We start from the raw sequence: 21,098 nt of genomic DNA on the forward strand, positions 1-21,098 counted from the left end.
TGCAGCAGTGACCTCTGATCCCTCCTCAAAGCAAAGATTTCCTGTAATAGTGTACCATACTTGCAGCAACTTACCAAGTGTCTGTAGGTGATAAAACTATTTTGTTAAGAGGGGAACAAACAAGCCCTCTCCCTTCCATCCCTGTGGGGCAGCTGGGGATTATCATTGCCTGTGGCAGTGGCCATGCCTGGACCCTCACTGAACTCCTCTTTGTTGAATGGAGATGGGAGGTAGGTACCCAGCAGCACCTATGTCCCCACTTCCCAGCCGATGCCAAGTGTAGCCAAGAGGGGTAGTTCATAGCTGACATCCTCACCTAAAAATACATTTGCCACCTCACCTCTTCCTCCTCCGTACCCCCAGCCCTGAGCAAGGCAGGTGTAGAAAGCTGCCAACGCCACATGCAAGAGCTTTGTACCCACCCTGTGCCTGGGAATGAGGCAGGGCAACGAGGGAGGCAGGGAGGGAGCAGGCCCTGTACGTACATGGCAGCAAGCTGCGGGCCCCCGTCTTCCTTCTCTTCTGACAGCGGTGCCCCAGGCAGCAGCAGCTCACCTGCCGGCGGGCCCTGCGCCATCCCGCGGCCGTGGCTCTCCGTCCCCAGCTGCCAGGAGCCTCCCGCTGCGAGGAGGAAGGAGAAGCATCTGAGGAGGGAAGCGGAACAAAAGGACGAGATCAGAACAGGGAATAAAAGAAGGAAATGTAGTGAATAGTAAAAACAAAGGGAGGAATTTTCCCGGGGTGCGTGTGGGGGGAATGCTGCTTATAAAAGCTTTTTTTATTTTTTTTTCCCTACGATTTCTGCAGAAATCCTGACAATGAACATGCTCATTTTCCCTTTCCCATCCCACACAAACCTGTTGTTATTTTACTTTCATTATTTCACTTTGTTGCATCAGAAATGCTGAATCATAAAAAAGGGGGTAGTCAAAATGGCATTCATCTTCCGGGAATGAGCCACACATTGTTTTAAAGATCCCTGCACTACTGCTGTTATCATCATCACCATCATGATGCATCTTGGCAGGCTGAAAGGTGTCTCAGAACAGGAAGGATTCGGCAGTAATTTAACATCCCACAGCAGTGCTTTAAAAGCATCAAATAACATTTTGAGTTTTAAGTCAGTACCAGTGTAAATAAATGGATGCACTCCCACATGTCTGTTGTTTTTAAACTTGTGATGATACTAAAATATTTGCCTAACAGCTTTGAGCTGCAACAGAATTTCAGCCCATGTATACACATGCGTGTGATATTGAATTAAACCATTTGTCATTCTTTTCCATAAATGACACAATTTGGCTCTCAGCAAACCATCTGAAATAGAAATTATGATGATGATACCACCGCTCCGTTTTATCTTATGGTAGTGTATTGATTGTCAAACAGACAATACATGTATTTTTGCAATGGTCTAGAAGGTATTCTGCCTTTTTATTTTACAGTCCTCATGCTATTAGTCACTTTCATTTCAATAAAGGACGGCATTTTTCACAGATGCTACCGTACACTGCTTCATTTAATAAGTTGCTACACAGAATAATAATGTTGCACCAGAGAGCAGCACTTTGTAATTTGGAAGAAATAACATTTTTCTTTTAGAATATTTCTGTCTCTTTATTTTGAAATCGAAATTATCTCTCTGCTGGCTTCTAACTGAAGAAGAACCTGACAGAATTATTATTACCCTTGCAAGCCTCAGAACTTGGGTGTGACGTGAAGAAGCTAATTAGAAAGGGGAACAAATTAGATTAATTTCCACGGATATCAAAGTGTTACAAAAGTCTTGTTCTCAACAATGACTCCATAACAGAACAATTTCAGTTATGCCTAAGCAGGTTCCTTATTCTGCCTACCAAGGACTGACACCAGTGCCTGGTGACAGGGTTTTTATTATGCCTTTGACAGTTTGATAGAAGTTGGTGTCTGCTCGTGGATTTGCAGTCGCTTCAAACCTGGATTGTAAAGGTTACACAAACACATGGATGAGATGCCACCTCCCGAAAGCCCCACCCGCTACATCCCACACCCCAAAGTGGAGATTGCTTTTGTAATAGCTGCAGACAACGCGTTCCGTGTGCTATTAGAGCTGCAATTCAAATACTCGGTCACTGGGGAAGGAGTCCCCCAAGCTGTGGAAGACAAGGTCAGTCAAAACATAGAGCAGGCTGCAAATTTGACACAAGATGGTGTGATGTCTCTGGTTTTATGGGCTTTTTACTCCTGCGACCACCAATTTAAATAGAATTAGATATTTTCATACTTATTTTGTACAGGGCTTCAACCTGAAATTTGTAATGAATTATCTCTAGAATACATGAGGCACAAATATATGCATTACTTTGCACCGCACAGAAAAAAAGATCTTGCTGGAGTGTTATGATATATTAATAGGGTTTGGCCATTTAGGGTTCTTTGTCAGGTTGCAAAATGCCATTATTTGCAAACTGTGAGGCAGAATTTGCTTTTTCCCTAACAGCACGGACCTGCACAGGTCTTCCACTCCTTCTCCATTTCACAGGAGAAATCCTCCATATCCTTCATACTCTAACACAGAGGCAGTGAAACTGCTTTAACTGCATCAAGTTAGAATACACAAGGTTTATAAATTCCTTTACAGGCACTAGCCCCGTGACAATGTGGTATTTCTTGAAGGTGAAGGCACAGCTAGGTGCCATACAGAAAAAAGGTCTTTCAAACTAAAGATCCGTCTTTTATCCAAACACCAGCAGAATGCTTCTTGCATAAATAGATTTGTTTTCCAGAATATAAGAGACTGGATCTGTTGTTACATAAGGTAAAGCATTCCCTTCAAGAACTTAATTCAGGTCTGAAGATACGTATCCTTTGCTTTACTAATCTCAGGGGATGCATGGGTTTAAACACCATTAAGCACCAGTGTAAACGCCAGTAATAGGCAGTTGTGAGTGATACCTGGGGGGCTTCTTTTCTGATTTCATTGATTAAAAGATTGTGCTCTCATGAGCTGCCCGTTGCAAACATGTAACTCATCTCCCTATAACAAATTATTTCTTTTCATTTGTGGGAATAAAAATGATCACAAAACTGCTTAGGAGATAAAAATCCTCTCTCTTTTGCTCTCTCTACTAAGAAGCAAAATGCGTGGCTTCTGATCATGGTCTGACTCCCATTTCAGTGCAGATCCAGAGGTCAGAGAGGGACACTCTTCTTTTTTGCCATTGCAGAAATTTAGCTCCTCTGTTATAGCTGCTAACAGATCCGGTTGCTAGTTATGGTGTGCGTTCAGTGTGTTTTAGGCAATCCATAGGAGAGAAGGGAGGCCGTCATTTGATACCTCTGAGATCCTCTGATGCTGAAAACAAACTCTACTTCTCATGGATCCCCGCTGGATAAGGCACATGGCTCAGACCGTGTTAAATGATCAACATGTTCAAAGACATCGGTGTGAGGCATTTAACCATCATTAGGAGACAGCCATTAACTGTGAGTAAAGGTGTAGTGACAGTAACACCCAAGTCCTGATCTCACTGTGTGTCCAGTAAGTGCAGTGAAGCTAGGTAAAAAGGATGTATCTCATCGCACATCTTTAGCCTTTTTTTTCTGGTAATAATATGGGTCTCAATGCTGACAAAGTGCTGAATAGCAACATGTAATGTTCTTGACCATGCAGGGCCAGATTTTCATAATATCTAGCAATCTCAAACAGCGCCGTACCTGCTGCACTAACATTTAATATATGCTCAAATCACAGAATTGGGCAACCAAGTAGCTTCTTATGCATTGCCAGCAATTTACAGAGGCAATCGTGGCCTAGGCGTGCACAGCTGTAGTTAATGCATACGTTCCAAGAGTAGGCACTGAAAATCTAATTCACAGGGCTAGTTTTTTAAAGGGACCTCCTTTTTCACCACCTAGAATTACCTTCCTTTCGATCTTTAATTCAGAGTAACAAAACATGAGCACTCAAATAGCCATTAGCGCAAGCAAGCCGGCAGAATGGTAGCTTGATTGCATGTACAATTTTCTGTAGGATATCTGAAAGAAGTTAGTAATTTGGCCCTTTATCATTTTCTCCCCGCACATATGCGTAGGTGGATGCTTCTGTGCGTATGTACGTATGAATCGCTGTATCATGTAATTACTTAATGCAATTAGAGGGAATTTAAGAGGTACCAAAAACCCAAAACCTACACTCTTGTTTTTCTGACCATTTCCCCTTTTTAAAAATTAAATGACTCACCCCCTTTGCAAGAGCCAAGCTATTCTTTACACTTGACGATTTAGCTACCTTACGTGTTTTTACTGGGGAAAAAAAAAGCCCTCTATCATTTATCATGTCATCTTATCACAGTCTCTTTGTGAGACGCAAATAGCACACTAATGTTTTCTTTTGTTAGGGTGAGTTGGCAATCTCCTCAGAGATGGAGCAACTACAGACAGCTCTTTTTTTTGATAATCTTCCTGACACTTGGACGAGACTGGCTTATCCATCAACATACAGTTGCTCTGTGGTAAGTCGCATGCCAACAGTCAGTCAGGATGGATGGCGCTTCTTGTCCATCATAAACAATAAAGTAGAAAATAAAGAATTTTTCCTGGCAAATACCTTTCCTTCTTGTGTAACTCAGAATGGCTTTTTATCATGAATTGATATTACTACTGTTATGAAAAGCAGGAAGAGCCTTGCATTTACCTTGCCAACTACTGCAGACTTTGACAGATTTCTCTCAGGTTTGCATTCCCACTTCTTCCTTGCTTGCTTGTTTTTTTCTCCCGCTGTGTTTGCTGATCAGATAGGTTTGGTAAGTGCGGTAGCACATAGCATCTCCTACTCGGAAAACTAAGCTTGGTTTCCTTGTGTGTTTGGGGATCAGAACTTGTCACAGTGGAAGAGAGCTGCTCTGAGCTCAAGGGTGAAATGGTCCCAAGGAGCAGCAATTCATAAAGCAGCTTGCATTAAGAATTTAGAACTTTTTGTTTCAGAGAAAGTAGTGGGCCATCATGTTTCTGTTCTTCTTAACTGAACTCATTCTAAGATGTGCCCATCTCCCTACTCTCCATGGCTGCCTTGTCATACCAAAAGTGAAACCGAGAACAAAAAGTGAAAACCTATCCAATGCCAGCAAATTACCTATTTGCTGACAGGCATTCAGCTCTCCTCAGGAACCTCCTGAGTAAGGCAAAGTTGATGGACTGGAGAGCTGACCAAAGGACAGGAAAGCTCTGCCTAGCACAAAGAGAGGTAGCGCTAGAAGGCAAAGCAAGCCCACGCTTCTGAGATAATTTCAGACTTCTGAGAGATCGAGAGAGGAAGAAGAAATCTTGTTTAGCAGAAGAGACATTAAGAGAAGCACCAGAGATAGATTGTGGTGAAGACCAATCAGAGCCTTACGGAATTAAATGCTCTTTTAGCTTTCCTTGATGGAAAACTAAAGTACCATAGAGATAACTGTGATGTCTGTGATAAATATATGTCCTGAAGACCAAAAGCGTTGCCTAGGGGATATAATGCTAAATTACAAGCTGTTTTCCTGAGGAACAACACAGCTGCTTTCTTTAAAAAAAACATATGGAGGAGTCAAGCTGGACCTTATATTCATGTTTGGAGAAAAGAGGGTAAAAGTACCCACTGATTATATAAAAGCTGCCTTGCAGAACTAGTAGGATTTGAGGTGACAGATTATCTTTTGCCATCGGGTGCAAAATGCAGTGAGTCACTAGGGAGAAAAAACATTGCCAGAAGATGCTGTGTTGTGCAGCTGGGCTCCAAAACAGTCTCCCTGCTGGAACAGAGCGTGTACGGGGAGGTACTGGGAGAATGTGAACGGGAGGTCTCTTATGGACACCAGAGAGGTTACACATGGACATGACAAGTGGAGGGGCCAGGTCTGCTTGGCCATCAGTCCCCTGCATCAGAGGAGGTGAAAAAACAAGAAAGGACAGAGGCTGAAAACAAAACCTGGATCACTGTCACATCTAAAAACCTCCTATTAATTGTCAGTAGCCAGAGCCATGAGCTTCCTGCGGGAGAGGACATCTTCTCTATAGCACCCTGTTAACACACACCGAGAAGCAGAAGGCCTCAGTCATCCTAATAGTTTTATCCTCTCTGTTTTTAAAAGACCTATGTCTCTTATGTACCTCCCTATGCCACTGTCTGAGACATCAGAATTCTTAGCAAATGCATTTCAAAGTAAGGTGAGAAGGGGTGAAGAGGTGAAGGGAAAAGGTCTGAATACACACACAGTTTAAGCATCATGGCCTTAGCAAATGTGCCAGAAAGAGCAAACACGAGCGATTAAATGAAGGTGATGGTGTCAGGTTGCCTAATAATCTCACGTCTTCAGTTTATCTTCAGTATCCTTTTTTACATCTCTGAAATGAACATGAATTCTGTTAATACCTTCTTCTATAAGCTGGCCCTACAGGTCACCTAGTGTTTCACTTGTCTGTGCAGGAGTTGCCTCTTGCCCCTGAACCAGCAGTTTCCTGTCTCTGGGTTAGAGACAGTCAACTACCCCCAGAAGATGTGTCTAGCATTTCTTAATGGCACCTTGTTAGGAAGCAAGAAGCAACACCAAATAGCACCAAAAAAATAGGACCTCAGCTAGAAAGGTGAGGATGTGTTGCCAGCAATGTTAAATGGGGTAAAAGGAAAAAAACAAGCTGGTGCTTTGTTTTTCAGGGAGCAGAAATTCAGGGAAAAATCCAACCGACAGGGAAAGAGTGTGGATGGAACAGAAAGATTGGAAGCTGGCGCCACAGCATCTAGATTCCTGGAAATCTGCAAAAGACAAATAGTGGGACATCTTAACAAATATGTTTGGGTTCTGGGCTTTGACAGCATTGGCAGGCAACTGCTGGAACAGGCTGAGGTGACGGCAGCAGTGCAGGAGGATTTGGAAGGAGATATTACATGAAGAGGGAATGAAGTGCAGGGGCTTGTAAGGAGCAGAGGGTAGCGGGGAGGGCAAGGAGTCATGAAACGTAGAAGCTGCCACAAGAGGGGATGTTCATTCTCCCTTTGGAAGATATTCATAATACACAGAAACAGGCTTAGAAACTATTCCATGAAGGCTCAGGGTTATGGCACTGACTCTCTTGCAGGCTAGAAAAATACATGCTTGAAAGGAAAAGGCCTTCAGGGTAGGAGGGTTTGTTATTTGGGGGTTTTAACTGACAGAATCCACTGCTGACTTGTAAGGTGGGGAGGTATTAACTCCTGAGAAGAAGGAACAAAAGGCAGGGATTGCAATCCTGTGAGAAAAAGCAAGAAGCTTTGCAAGTGGAGGTGGGCTGGTCCAGAGGGGGGGTAAGGATATTCATCGAGTGCTCTGAGATGAAACATGCTGTGTGTTCGCAAAGGTGCCTGTCAGTCAAGTGGGGGAGCAACATTATGACAACCTCTCTTCCAGGAGCAGCAAAAACCAAGATTTTTTTTCCCTGCAAAGCCAGCCCAGAAATTACTGAAAGGGTTGTTTTAACAACCAAAGCTCAGTGGGAGAGAACAAAAGAACTCCAGATGCATGTACATACACATCCATCCATCCATTTACGAATGCTCTACTATGGCCTCTGATGAGCCAACTTCCACTTAAAGCACATCTCTTACATTGGTGAGAAAACAGGCAGTGAATTCTTTTGCTGCTGTAAAACCTGAAATTATCTTGTTTTCAGGGAGGAGTGTGAAAAAGGTGCAACTCACACGGAGATTTCTGAGAACACCGTTAAAGCCTAATGCACAGGGAATAGCAGAGAAGAGGTAGACTTCTTGTGAAGGAGCCGTTCTCGTTTCCTGAATACTGACGTGCTGTCTTCACTGGCTACCTCTCAAAGCATGGCTGCTGCCGTGGCTCCTTGAGACAGAAGGGCTCAGGTTCCAGAAGGGCTGTTCTGAAAGCCCAGAAGCACACAGTATTGTGGCACTTGCTGCTATTCGCTTGTCAGTACTTAATTAACAAATGTAGAGCTTTGCTGAAATCAAAAAGATACTTTGGTATGGACAAAAAACAAACCAAAACCTTAATCTGAGGAAGTTGCTTGTTAAACAGAGAGGAATTTGTTGTTCAGCTGCACTCAAAACACAAGAAAAGGGAAAAAACATTAATGTGTGACAGGGCAAAAGTACCACTGTCTTGGCAAGAAAAAGAAACATTTGCAAGCTTCAGAGTTGGTATGGGAACAATGGGGAAGAAAATTAACTAGAAAAACTGCTTGATGGGCTGCTGAGAAGAATCCTCCTCCCTTCACAGAATGATTTTTGTATTTTCCTGTACCCAGATAAGATGGACTGATGGTACAACAAATAATACCTGACACTCAAGTTGTTCAAAACGCACGGTATCAAGAACAGAAATCAGAATGGGCTGAACTCCTTGAATTCAAAGGCAATCAAAAAAGGAGCAAAACCACAAACAACTACCACCATTCCCTTCTGCCAGAAGATGCTAGGTATTGAAAACTGTATCAGCTTTTTCACACAGTTGCAGTATAGGCTGATACATAGCAAAAAACAAAACAAAACACTAAACCCAAAACGAAACCGAGCCCTGAACACCAGGTTGAAGATCAAGGTGAGAAGAAACCGTTAAGTGTGGCTGTCACAGATCTGGAGTAATAGGGTTTCCAGTGTTTGCTTTGGCCATTTTCCCTGTGGCTGTGATCTTCAGTAAATTATCCCTAATCCTTCATTAGTTTGCTTTTCTTCAGTTTTAGCCCAAGTTCCTAGTAGGCAACTCCTCAAGATGCCTTTAATGTTTTGGAGCTTTTTTCACATAAGCAGATGAGGATCAGGGTTCCCCATTGTTGTGGTATTCATTTGTATTTCCTTTAATCCTTCTCCTGCACAAAACAAATACCTAAATATTGCTTGTGTCAAGGTAAATATTTTAAAACACAATCCTTAACATGGGGCTGGTGGGAGGGGTAGGCTGTAACTGCAGTCCAGGAGCTTCACATTACTGGATCCTTCCTAATGTGGCAGGTGCCAGGACGGAGTGTGTGTGCTCACACACAGCATCCTAGGTACACTGTGCATCTAGGTCCTTCCCAGCACTACTAGTGCAGATTCCTGACCTTCTACTCCTGGTTTGCTTCTAAACACTTAAAGCAAGAGCACCCTGTTCAAACCCTCAGTGTATCAGCTTTTGCTAAGCAGCACGTTCTATTAGAGAACACTTTCACTGCAGGTTAAAATTCTCAGACGCAGATCATACAATGCACTGAGGAGTATTGGCTGAGGGGGGGAAAAAAAGCCTGTCACACATAACAGGACTATCGAGAATGTGCAGTACATAACACTCCAGCAAAAAATGACTAATATCAAAGCTAAACAGGAATGATTCATATGGTTGAGACAAGCAGAATAAAACGTGTATTTTAACTAAATCAGTTTTTAGGAATACCAGGCACAGGTTAATCCTTTATAAATATGTTCACAGAGTACATTAGACACCAGCCCGCCTACACAAAATGAATGCAGCACACACTCTGATGTATTACAGAGGCAGGATAAATGAGGGAACTCTTCTGTGTTTGATCTGGTTCTGCTCTGTAATTCAGAGATACTGGAGATGGGTGGTGAGTTTCTCATTGATCCCAAAAGAACCAATACTGTTGAATCCTGTGAAATGTAAGCTTTGTAGAGGATTGGAGGCTATGCACGAAGGACGTTGTAGCTTTAGGGGCATATTCTCTTCTCAGGAACGTGTTGTAACTGGCATTCACAAGTCATACACATCCTGGGGAAACTAGACCCTGTAGCTTAACAATGGTGAAAACGCATACCTAGCTCCACAGGCAATTATATCACTCATTGCTACATCTGCATTCAATTATCAAAGGATAGATTGCCAGCAGATAATAAACGAAGCTGGAAACGAATGCTGGGAATTTGAAACAATGCTAAATTTGACACACATCAGCCTTTAAAAATGCAGTAAAGTGCAGTCAGTGTATCAATGTATTTCTAAGGTACTTTAGAGAGGAAACACGGGGCTAGCACATAGATGTGGGAATAATCAGTTCCAAGGTTTCCCCCATCCACATTCTTTCCAGCTTTTTAAACCACTTATACCAGTTCTTTGCATATGGTGGAGGTGTTAATGCACAGTTACTGCACAACGGGGTTGTGAATTTTAGTTAATGAAAGCTTTTAAAGGCACAATGAAATCCTCAGATGAAAGGCAACAAAGAAGTGCTAAGTATTATTATAGCCTAGCCTAAGTTTTACTGAGAGCATTCTTATACAGGATGGACACAGCATAAATATGTATTATGGGTGATAACCTCCCTGTAAAGACTAATTCCCACTCCTGAGGCTGCCAGAGGCAAGGGGAGGCAGTATTATAAGACTTAATAAAGTCTCATAATGTTTTCATCCTATTCCTACCCCCAGGAGCTAGAAGAGGACCCCTGTGTACGTTCTGAATCCTTAATGAATAGCATGGCCATCCTGGCATATCCCATGCACAATTAGATCACAAGGATAGCAGACCAAGATGGTTTAGTGAACACTTAAAGGCAGAGGTAAATACAGGAAGTACAGCAAATGCTGTAGTTCCAGTCACAGCAGTGTGGCACAGAATAAGTTTACAGTGTGTGTTTGCACGCTATCTGCGGAAGAGGTAAGCAAAGGGACAGAAATCTGCTTGTCATTTTCCTTGAGAATTTTTGCTTGAGAATTTTTGCTAAAATCCAAGTAATTGTGCATGATAACAGAAAGGAATTAAGATGGTCTGAATTTTGCAAATGTGAGAAAGGGATAGCTGTCAATGGGATGCGGATGAAAGCTCCACTAACCCATTTGGAAAAGACCTAGCACCAGAATAAATGTACAACAGCTTACCAGGCTGAGAGAGGATGAGATTTGCTGGTCTGAATGGTGGTTTGATCTGTTACGATGGGAGTGAAGTCTTCAATATGAAAAATATTATTCTGCTTCCTGGGTCTGCAAGAGCTAACATTGTTCTAAAGGCTGCATCCCTCTGATCATCTGCCCTGGTTGACTGATCACAGTCTAAGTGATCTGTAGCCTCTTTCTTTTTCTGCCTCTGTTCAGAGAAAAGATTGCAGCTTCATGTCAGTTATTATTTGCATGTTTTTCCTAACAGCTTACTCTCAGCAGCTTCTGGTTTAACATTTACATGTTCTGAAATTCAGGAAAACACTAAAAAGGATTTTTAGATCAGTACCTAATGTTTTCAAAGTAATAGCAGGCACCTCACGCATACATCTCGTGTTCCACCCTTTTGGTAAATGTATTCTAACACTCTTAACTTACCTGCTTTAAAAGGGCTGGCATGTTGAACCAGCTGGCCTTTTTCCACTGCTACAGCTTTTCATGTTATATTCTGCTGCTCCAATTTCTGTATTTTCCCTGCATTTTACAAGACAAAATGCAGAACTTTAAAGTCTCATAATGTTTATGTGACAAAAATCTTACTGCTAAGTACAGTATTACTGACGGATTAGTTTAATGCAATAGCATAATGTAATTTAATTATAGTAATAGTGCACAGCAACAATCTTACTACTTATGTCAGATTGTGAGACATTCTTTTATAAAAAGCTTCATCATTATTATTTAGTTTTGGGGTTTAGTTCCACCGTTTCCCCCCCTGCACACACATTGAATTTTTTCCATAGATGTAGAAGAAGAAACGTTAGGCAAATTGCTCCCATTTGACACTGTAAGATCCCGTAAGAATTCACAATACTAACTAAAAACCTATTTTGCACCATGAGACAATAGTCAGCCAGCCCATAGTGAAAGATTGTAGCCTTCTGTGCCTAAGTCCTCAGACCTGCATGCTGCAGGACTTTAAACTAAAAATAAGCCCGAGCAGAAAAAGAAGGATCACTCCACCAAGTCTACCTTCTGTATTTACGTGAGAGCTTTTAATGTAGATTGATCTAAATTCCTGTGCCAGCCATGAACTCTACATTCACATAAACTATTGCAGTTCAGGGCTCCAGCTTTTCAGCCCACAGTTTCCACTGATTTCAGCTGTGGCTGACAGCAGTTCTGCAAATGCAATCCACAATAACTCAGTTTCTAAAGTGTTTTCTATCTGAAGACCACAGAATTTTCCATCAGTGTTTGTTTCGCCTCACGACAGTTCCAGGAAGACAGAAAAAGGCATCTTCAGCCAGCACAGCTGTATGCAAAGTGAACATCTGTCCATTGCCAAATTCAGTTTAGCTAATAATGAAAAACACCACTCTTTATTTTCTCTTCCAGACAGGACCAGACTGCAAGGGAAAGCCTAGAGAGGATTTCCATGCTGTAAAAAGGGAAACAGGGAGAGACTGAATTTCCTACGGTCACTGAGGAAACACATGGCAGTGCTAGAAAAAGAACTCAGCACTCGAGCAGCCAAGATACCATCTTCACAGCCCCAAATGGACAGTTTTTCTCTGCAGCATGACTGCATTAGTTCTGTCACAGTGACATAACAGTACAGACAGATTCTGTGGCAATGAAGTTAGATAAGGTTAATTTCTTGTTAGTAGAGAGATATTGTCATTTTGTAATGGCATCACGCAAAAGATCTTCTTGCCTTATTTCAGTAACAAGAAGCTAGGCAATACGAATTAGCTAAATCCTCTCAAGTCTTGGCTTTTTACAAGGGGTAATGAAGGTGTACCTTTTTTTTTTAACCTACAGCAACTGCAAAATAGTCCTTATGCATGCTGACCTGTTGCATACAACTAGCACACATGCATTTAGCATCTTGCCCAAGGTTCTGTAAGACCCAATTGTACATATTTTTCAGTATATACACTTATTTAGGTGTGAGGCTAAAGCCACAAAGGCCTTAGTCTCAGTACTACAATGCTTGATTCTTGGGGACTCTTTCAGCTGAAGAAACCCATAGCTCCACAAAAGCCACCAACTGCGCAGAAGTAGGTTGTGTGCAAGGAATCTACATTTCTGCTTCTTTCAAGGGGTTTGGAAGATGAGTCAAGGGTGGACAGACTTATTTTTCTCAGCTTTAACTTCACAATGTAAATGAATGCATGGACATACCCATGCCCAGTGATCCCTTTTAGTGCAACGTACCAGGACAAGGAGGAAATAAATAGTGCTAGACTTCACTCGTTTTCAAGCCTCAACAGTGTATTTAAAAGCAGTTCTGTGCTGTGAGACATTAAAATTTACAGCCTTTTTGGGTAGATGTTTGAATCCAGGAACAATATTTTGCATCAAATATTTGCTAAAAGCTAGCCTATTCACTGCTTTACAATACCTGTCAAATCTACAGCACCTTTGCAAGCTATGGAAAGAAACGTAATTATATGTCAATTCACTTGTGCGTACATTTTAGCATGCAGGAGAAGCTCTTTCCAGCCAGCCTTTGCTACTGCAACAACACCCAGTACTCAGCAGGAACATGGACTTTTGATAGAAATGGCATGATTTTTGTACCTTTATGCCTTGTTGTTATTCATTCTGTTTATCATTGGCTACCAAAAGCCTCTGAATTCACTATAGCTTCATCTCAGAAGAAGAAAGAAATCCGGGTCAAACTCCCTGCATCACAGCAAGCTGGTAGGAGATTTCAACCTTTGTCTTAGCTCCATGTCTTAGGTAGCTGTTCTGAAGATTTAAGGGCACCAAGAAAACATTGTGGTATTTGCTGTATTTTGCATGAGACATTAGAACAACTAGAAAGCAAGAAGCTGTTCCTAGCCTACGATCTACTACAGTAAATTAGGTCACCTCAGCTGCTTTTGTAGAGAAGATGGTGTACACACAGCAAAGAAGTCTCTTTCTCCCATTGATAACGTTGTTCCCTTGCCTATGCATGTTGGTTGAGAAACAAACCTAGAGCTACTGTCTGTTTAAAGTGAAACTCCTGATTATGAGTCTCTCTGCTATATTTTTTCTTCTTTTTTTGTCTTTCTTCTTTACCATTCAGGTGCAGTGAACAACTTCTGCGCTGCTGTGAGCTTGACTCCTAGCCTCAAGATCTCACCCTCCCTAGTGTTGTCTGGATATCAGGCTTTTCAACCCCCAGTCCTTCCTCACAGGTAGGAAGCACATCACAACTCATTAGTAATTTACTGCTACAGTAATTTTTATAATTACTGCCAGGAGGCCTCATTAAATTTGATCTAATGAATAAATATTGTATTTTTCAACGTGATTACCAGAACAGCTTAAGCTGAGTGCCATAAACAATTATTTTCTTCAATACGCAGTATGTCAGTGAGTATTGATTTTTATTTTGTAAAGAATTTACCGTATTCCCATCCATGGCTAGCAAGTAATAAATAGCCAGCCCTCCGGAGTGTCAATTGCCATGGGGCAGATGGCTAAACAGAAATTGGGGTATCTGTTGCAAAAAAATAAAATAAGGGACATTAGTGAAGATAAAGGGTTTGTCTGGAGGTCAAGGAGGAGTGCTCCAATGTGAGTCTCTGTCTCCCAGCCCTCTAGAAAGCATCCTGCTTTAGTCTGGTGTCTCTGATTTGTAAGTCAGCAATACCAAAAAACTGAGGATGCATTAGCTGGATACAACAAAGCATCTTATCTCAGAGAACTAAAATGCAAACAACCAATGATACGCTACATTTCACTTGCTTTTAGATCAATTCTTCTAACAGGTTTGAAAAAAATACATAAATACGTAATATGCTGAACGAGGACCTATAGTTCAAACCAAGGCTGCAAACTGTATTTACTTTCCAGCATCATTTACCCATTTTTCAGCAGTTGCAGACTTCAGCATATAAACCCCTCTGAACTGTAACAAAAGGCATGCATTGGCAGTGTCTTTGGATATACATCAGAGAAGCTCAGCATCAGAAAATCCTTGAAATTTTTATCATCTAAGAATGTTTTCTGCCCCTGCAGCTATGTGGTACCACATTAGATAGATCCAGTTCCGCAGCTGGAGCACTACTTAATTTTAAAGTGAATTTATCTACATCAATAAATAGCACTGCTGGCCTATGCCATCAGGTTTTTGTTTAAGCAAGTCTTTCAGTTAGGTCAAGAGAAAAATGTGTGTGGGCAAGCCCAGGGTCACTGAGGGTAGGAAATTCATATTCCTAAATTGATTTTTTTCCTCCCTGATTTAATGAACATTTTTGTATGAGCTGCATTTTCTCCCTTGGTTGTTTAGTTTAAGAAAACCTGGGGAGTCTTGAGATTGTTAGCTCAGTATCTCCCACTTAGACTCCTTGCTGTGGCCAAACTGCAATCTGGCCACTACCAGATTTCACTGACATGAATACAGTGCAGTTACTGATTTGTAACTCGGTGTCATCAGAACAGCCTCTCTGACTTTCACCACCATGCAGCTTTTCCCCCCTCACACTTTACCTGCAGGTAAACCATAGACAATTAACTCTACATAGGACCTTAGGACTAAATCCACTTTGGTTGCTGCTTTACTCCATAGCGTCTGTATTTCATGACACTTAGAATTTGCTCTCATAAAGTCCCTTTAGTACCTGGTTTTCTGTTGTAACAGATAGGGAAGAACCTCAGTCTCACCAACATGGGCTGACAAATACCTGTGCTTCCAGATAGGCTGTCCAATAAAACATAATCCCTCTCATCTCATTAGTGGTGGGATTTGGTGGCACTTGCTGAATGATTCTTGCCCTACAAGAGCAATTACAAGACAGCTTCTCTTCCTCCTTTGTATTTTTGGTGCTCCACATCCCAAAACCATGCTGAACACAGCACTGCAGAGCTCAGTAGAACTACAGGTAAAAGTAATAGTAACGGTGTTCTGCACTACTGTGGTTGGACACCTTCAGTACCTCTCTTCTACTTCAGCCACTTTATTTTCTGAGGGATCAGGTCAACACTGTTTAGGTGCCAGGCAAACAGCAAGAAAACACTCCTCAGGAACTGGGGCAGAGAAAGGCTTAGTGGAATTTTTAACTGTGGATAGGAGCTGATTGTTTTATACAAATCAAGCCATTTATCGAGAATCCCTTATCAAAACCCATGCCTTCTTGCAAACTGTACAGCAAGCCATGGTATACCAGGGCACTCCAGAGAGGCTGGCTGTTCCACTAGATAGCAGGAAACCATAAGATGTGGAAGGAATCACATGTTCTTGTGGATCCAATATGTTAAAAGAATTATTTGATAATTCTTTTATCACAGAGGAAAACAGAAGCTAGATTTCAGCAGTCAGGCTTAATCAGCAACTTAGCCAAGCCAAGTATCAGCCAAACTATTCATCTCATCCATAACTTTTCATCAGAACTTAAAACCCCCCAAATACCAGGTGCTAGACATTAGCTTATTGGAAACTGGACAAACAGACAGGAAGAAAGAAAATGGTACCTAATAGACTGCAATATTATCAACTCCCTTGTTTCAGCTATAACGCATAATATACTTACGAATGAGTATGTCTAAGAAATAGCCTAACTCTGCTTGCGAGGAGAAAGGATGTGTATCTCCAGTCTGTGCTTCAAAGGCACACAGGAAAAATAAAGCATTATTCCTTGCTGTGAGTCTATGTGTCTTGATGAAAATTAATTAATTGTAATCATATTACAAATATTCAATTGTTGGTGGGTTGTTTTTTTTTTTCTAAAGTAGGCTTTATTATGTTGGTGAATGGGGCTTTGGTCTTACAACTGTAGGAAAAGTGACTTAAGATCGTACCGGAAGGCTTTGACAGAACACTGTGTCTGTATACTGTAATGGGCATATAGATACCATATACATGGGTATATTATAATATGCTGGAGGAACCCTTCAGAGCTTTGTAATGCAGATGCTGTTTTCTAGCAACAGCAACCATTTAGAAACCATAAGTTGCTTCTCCCAGAGAAAACTGGGATTATATCAAAGCAGTTCAGTTCCTCTCAGTTCTTCACAACAAAACTCTGTGCTTGGTTTCCAATACCAAAATTCTAACATCGCAACTTTTTAATAAGAATTAAATGGAAACAGAAATAAAGGGGGAAGAAAAAGCTTTTAGAGTGTTAACTCTCCACGGCAGGAGGAAGCCAGCATGGGCATTGAGCTCGGCACACTCATCCCCTTCTCCCTGCTGAAAGGGACACAAAAAGAACTCTGGCTAAGCATTTATTTTTCTGCTAATGTGAAAGTTTTCTTTTAAAGAGGAAGCAGATTGAACAGAGCACGAGAAAAGAATTTGGCTCTGGCTTATTTCCAAAGGTTTTTTTCCTGATGATTTACTGTTATCACTTGTATTCACACTACAACCAGCCTCAAAAAGAAATACCCAAAACCAAAACCAGCCCCCCCCTACACCCAACAACAAAAACCCCATAGCACAAAAGCACTAAGAAATAGGATCTTTCCTACTGCTAAATTCTGCTAATAAGCTATATAAGAAGAGAATCACATAAGAGTGCCTATGTTCATTCACATTTGAGTAGTAGCATAGCTAAGCCTCTAGATCTGGAACTTTAGAGCACACTGAAAGATAGCGAATCTCCAAAGTATTAAACAAAGTGGTTGACATTGATTGAACTTTTTGTTTTACTTTAGCTATATAATAAAATAGAAAACATCCAAATATCTCTGAAGTCGAAAATGTTTAAAGTTTCAGTATAGTCTTTCCAGTAGTTTAATTTCAAAAAGGAGTCTGTTTGGACATTCAGGGAGGAGATATAACTGCTAATGCTCCTAGAACATGAACAATACAAATTCTGTATTTGTGGGAGCCCTCTCACCCTCAGCCCTGGTGACAGTCAATTGTGTATGCCCAGTTTAGGTAGCAACTCACAAGCATACCACTTTTAGCCTGTCATTCAAACTAAAAGGAGGTAAAACAAGGCCAAAAGGAGTGCCAACAGGATTGCTTTGTTATTGTGTAGGTGATTAAAAGAGAATGTGGATGTTTGCCATAAGCTTCTGCTACTTACACCTCTTGATACAACCTAGCACACAATTTCATTCTCCCTGCCTGCAATGATATTAAAAGACAGGTGGGGATATAAAGCTAACTTGGGCCCAAACACATATCTATGATTTCAGTAACATTTTGTTTCCATTTTTAGGAGATGTAAGTTTTACCTGCAGACATACTCCAGGGAAAAGATTACATGAGTGAGGCTCAACGCAGCAGGGTCTACATTTCAACTGATCACTTAAACTAAAAACATAATAATAAACCAGCACAAATACTATCAAAGTACTCCTACCGAGAGACAGATACAATGCCTTCTTACCCCATCCTGACCATATCATGATTTTGGGGTTATTTTTTTTCACATAATAGAACTGTCCTTGCAACCAAAGCTTGTTCAATTCTAGTTAGAAAAAAGGCTGTACCAAACAGCATCAAGCAGCTCTTGTTTAATATGACTGTAGATCTATGCTCTAGATGGGTTTTCATACAAATTCAGTATCCACAACTTCTTATAGATACCAGTCACAGTAAGATTCTCAATTCCTCCCTCACCTCCCAGTTTCAGGACTCCTACCACTGGTATTAATCAGTCCATTTTTGGGTTCAAACATACAATTTACCTATTGGATGCCAGCCCTACCCCCAAAGGGACTGCGGAGATTTTTACGCATATCAACAAGCCCCAGGCTCATTATTTGGAAGAAAGGTACAACCCAAAGATGAAAGTGTGATGCTATTCTCTCCTAATATTTGGAGATTATACAATTACTTATACCTCCAACACAGCTCACCATTACCTTGGTGCTGGTGTTTAGGACACCATAGACTGGCCAGCCTATACCTGACAGAGAAAGCCCTATCATTTGCTCTGTTTCAGTTGTGAGGCTAAGAACATGAAAGAACAGCAGGCAGGGCTTCCAAAATCGCCACACTATCTCATGCCACTGGCCATGCAAGAGCTGCACTAGCAAAAAGCCCTAAGAGAGCAAACTGGTTCATGCCAGCAGAGCTCAGTGGGTGACTCTCATGCCAATGTTTCAGATGCACGTTGCTATTACAGAGGTTTCAAACTCAGCTATGTTCCCTCACACTGGAACACTGAAAGCCATTCTTTGACAAGATGCAACCATTTTGCCCTTTTTGATTCCGTTAGCCTACCCAAGGCAAATTATGGTGATGTTTTGTTGTTACCATCTCCTTAACTCTTCTCTTCAAGATGTTCTTAGGTTTCTGGCAGACAAAATAAAGGTATATATGAGGCTAAGAAGGAGCATGGGTTAGTTTCCAAAGCTAATGCCTGTTTTTTAAATTTTCAGTACAGCTCCCTACACTAATGTAAATGTAACTGGTTAAATAGCTGAGTGCGTTGCTCTGGAACATACAGCATATGCTACTTCATCAGCCTGTGAAGCAACACTTCACTTCTGGTTTTGTAACTTATAAATAACAAAAAACCCCACCACGGTTTGTTTAATAAGTAAGGAAAACAAAATCCTTCTCAAGAGTTTAAGAGATCTAATGCTTCAGTATTTGCCTTACCTAAAACGCAAGGGAGACAGGGAAGAAACAAGTAACATAAATACTAATCTAAGAGGAACTTTGTATAGTAAGGTGGGTTTGGCCAATTCCATCAATAGGCTGTATCACTGTAATTAAAAAGCTTACTCATAAGCAAGCTTGGGCTTTTATTTACATATTTTACTTTAAGAAACTACTACTCACCCTTCTGGCACAGTCACTTCTCAGACTAATACATAGCCACAAATACCCTTCCCATCCACCTCTCATCACAGAGCACAAAGGCCCAAGGAATTTAAGGAATTTAATGCCTGTTAATCTTCTCAGTATTCTATTTCTAGAAGTTACAAATTATTACACCTGGTTAAAAAAAAAAAAAAAAATAATGAAATTACGTAGTATCACCTGGCTCTAAAGCAGAGTACTGACGAGTATCAGCTCATACAGCCCTTTTCAATAATACATTAACCATCATTCTACCTCAAATAAGCTTTATTCTTCTGTTCATCCTTTAACAATGATGCTCCATTTCCATGCATCTTTGTTTTTAAAGCTACAGAATTAGGATCTTTTCCTCACAAAGTTTCTTAAATTGCTGCCATGTGCTGCAGATACAAACCATAAGCTCTTCAATGATGTCAAGTTAGTACTGAAGTAGCTGTGCTAGAGGCTTGGGGAAAAGGGGCTGTTGAGACACCTCAAAATCATCATGTAAACCATACACATACTACACAATCATATAAAACTTATTCTCACATCACCAGCAGTGTGATGAAAGGTAGTGCATCTAAACAAAGCCTTTTGGTGAGAGTTAACATGAGGACTAGTTAACATCTGAGGACAGTGCAGTCGCTCTGTTCGAGTTCTTCTTTCCCATTTCCTCTCTCACTACGGGTTAGCTTTGTGTAATCTTATGCCACTGTCTCATTACTCCTCTCTCTAGACCCCCCTATGCTAATGCAAAAGCAAACAGCATTTGTGTTCAAACTGATGCATCCTCCTCATCCTTCTCAGCTCAGGATATATGTGTCTTGCTTAAAAAAAAAAAACCAAACACCCAAAAATATAGAATAACCAGAAGGGTAAGCACAGAGCACACATGCTTAAAGTCTGTATCTGGCCTGAACCTATACATTTCTACCATCGCAAGTTAGTCACCAGGTACCAAACAACTGAATCCAGGCAGCATGAATATCAGAGCCAGCAGGGCAGGGGAAAGAAAGATGTCCTAATCCCACTATTCCCCCAGACACAAGGGGAGCACCCAACTCCTTTACTTTGCAACAGACGTTTACCTGAAAGGTCGTAAATTCCAAGTACAGCTCTACGGGGCTTTTTAAAAACAGTTGAGGCAAAAATTCTATCTCACAAAATTTTTATTTTCAAAATAAAATTTTGTACAGAACATTGTAGATCTGAGTCTAAATACAGCAGTTTCCATGAAACGATGCAAGGGTTTCTTTCAGAAGAGTCCTTTCACACAGCAATCAGAAGGCAAGATCAGTAATTAGGAGGGAAAAAACCAAATTGCCCTTATCTGTCAGAACATGTATTTCTAGAGTTCCTTCTTCATGAAATGTACCTAGAGGGCAGAGCACTCTCCACCTCAGACTGCACAGCTATTCACACTATAAAAACATGAGAAGGACAGATTTTCAATAGGACAGAGGTTTGTGAATCAGAACTGCAATACTGAGACATAAATATCTTTTGTTTCCAGGTTTCTCTCTCCTCCCATCC

The 21,098-nt window shown here is 41.1% G+C and overlaps 1 long non-coding RNA gene across 1 annotated transcript; it reads right to left on the reverse strand.

Annotated features, from left to right (window-relative positions):
• Positions 1 to 38: 38 nt before the first annotated feature.
• LOC133224420 (uncharacterized) lies at positions 39 to 12,086 on the reverse strand. The gene is made up of 4 exons (XR_009728848.1): positions 11,871 to 12,086; positions 11,264 to 11,359; positions 10,829 to 11,033; positions 39 to 644 (listed from the first exon to the last, which is right to left on the reverse strand). It is a non-coding gene; the product is annotated as an uncharacterized LOC133224420 (long non-coding RNA).
• Between the last annotated feature and the right edge of the window lie 9,012 nt (positions 12,087 to 21,098).

Source organism: Neopsephotus bourkii, unplaced genomic scaffold (assembly GCF_033783945.1).
Source record: "Neopsephotus bourkii isolate Nb327-2 ecotype Australia unplaced genomic scaffold, CSIRO-AGI_Nbou_v1 NB_196, whole genome shotgun sequence".
NCBI classification, from domain to species: Eukaryota; Metazoa; Chordata; class Aves; order Psittaciformes; family Psittacidae; genus Neopsephotus; species Neopsephotus bourkii.